Below are 1,844 nucleotides of genomic sequence, written 5' to 3'. Positions count from 1 at the left end.
AGGGTTAGGGTTAGGGTTAGGGTTAGGGTTAGGGTTAGGGTTAGGGTTAGGGTTAGGGTTAGGGTTAGGGTTAGGGTTAGGGTTAGGGTTAGGGTTAGGGTTAGGGTTAGGGTTAGGGTTAGGGTTAGGGTTAGGGTTAGGGTTAGGGTTAGGGTTAGGGTTAGGGTTAGGGTTAGGGTTAGGGTTAGGGTTAGGGTTAGGGTTAGGGTTAGGGTTAGGGTTAGGGTTAGGGTTAGGGTTAGGGTTAGGGTTAGGGTTAGGGTTAGGGTTAGGGTTAGGGTTAGGGTTAGGGTTAGGGTTAGGGTTAGGGTTAGGGTTAGGGTTAGGGTTAGGGTTAGGGTTAGGGTTAGGGTTAGGGTTAGGGTTAGGGTTAGGGTTAGGGTTAGGGTTAGGGTTAGGGTTAGGGTTAGGGTTAGGGTTAGGGTTAGGGTTAGGGTTAGGGTTAGGGTTAGGGTTAGGGTTAGGGTTAGGGTTAGGGTTAGGGTTAGGGTTAGGGTTAGGGTTAGGGTTAGGGTTAGGGTTAGGGTTAGGGTTAGGGTTAGGGTTAGGGTTAGGGTTAGGGTTAGGGTTAGGGTTAGGGTTAGGGTTAGGGTTAGGGTTAGGGTTAGGGTTAGGGTTAGGGTTAGGGTTAGGGTTAGGGTTAGGGTTAGGGTTAGGGTTAGGGTTAGGGTTAGGGTTAGGGTTAGGGTTAGGGTTAGGGTTAGGGTTAGGGTTAGGGTTAGGGTTAGGGTTAGGGTTAGGGTTAGGGTTAGGGTTAGGGTTAGGGTTAGGGTTAGGGTTAGGGTTAGGGTTAGGGTTAGGGTTAGGGTTAGGGTTAGGGTTAGGGTTAGGGTTAGGGTTAGGGTTAGGGTTAGGGTTAGGGTTAGGGTTAGGGTTAGGGTTAGGGTTAGGGTTAGGGTTAGGGTTAGGGTTAGGGTTAGGGTTAGGGTTAGGGTTAGGGTTAGGGTTAGGGTTAGGGTTAGGGTTAGGGTTAGGGTTAGGGTTAGGGTTAGGGTTAGGGTTAGGGTTAGGGTTAGGGTTAGGGTTAGGGTTAGGGTTAGGGTTAGGGTTAGGGTTAGGGTTAGGGTTAGGGTTAGGGTTAGGGTTAGGGTTAGGGTTAGGGTTAGGGTTAGGGTTAGGGTTAGGGTTAGGGTTAGGGTTAGGGTTAGGGTTAGGGTTAGGGTTAGGGTTAGGGTTAGGGTTAGGGTTAGGGTTAGGGTTAGGGTTAGGGTTAGGGTTAGGGTTAGGGTTAGGGTTAGGGTTAGGGTTAGGGTTAGGGTTAGGGTTAGGGTTAGGGTTAGGGTTAGGGTTAGGGTTAGGGTTAGGGTTAGGGTTAGGGTTAGGGTTAGGGTTAGGGTTAGGGTTAGGGTTAGGGTTAGGGTTAGGGTTAGGGTTAGGGTTAGGGTTAGGGTTAGGGTTAGGGTTAGGGTTAGGGTTAGGGTTAGGGTTAGGGTTAGGGTTAGGGTTAGGGTTAGGGTTAGGGTTAGGGTTAGGGTTAGGGTTAGGGTTAGGGTTAGGGTTAGGGTTAGGGTTAGGGTTAGGGTTAGGGTTAGGGTTAGGGTTAGGGTTAGGGTTAGGGTTAGGGTTAGGGTTAGGGTTAGGGTTAGGGTTAGGGTTAGGGTTAGGGTTAGGGTTAGGGTTAGGGTTAGGGTTAGGGTTAGGGTTAGGGTTAGGGTTAGGGTTAGGGTTAGGGTTAGGGTTAGGGTTAGGGTTAGGGTTAGGGTTAGGGTTAGGGTTAGGGTTAGGGTTAGGGTTAGGGTTAGGGTTAGGGTTAGGGTTAGGGTTAGGGTTAGGGTTAGGGTTAGGGTTAGGGTTAGGGTTAGGGTTAGGGTTAGGGTTAGGGTTAGGGTTAGGGTTAGGGTTAG

Source organism: Idiotropiscis lumnitzeri, chromosome 11, assembly GCF_059441095.1.
Source record: "Idiotropiscis lumnitzeri isolate Australia: NSW breed Sydney's pygmy pipehorse chromosome 11, RoL_Ilum_1.0, whole genome shotgun sequence".
NCBI classification, from domain to species: domain Eukaryota; kingdom Metazoa; phylum Chordata; class Actinopteri; order Syngnathiformes; family Syngnathidae; genus Idiotropiscis; species Idiotropiscis lumnitzeri.
The sequence above is the reverse complement of the archived record's forward strand: the minus strand, read 5'-3'. Positions refer to the sequence as shown.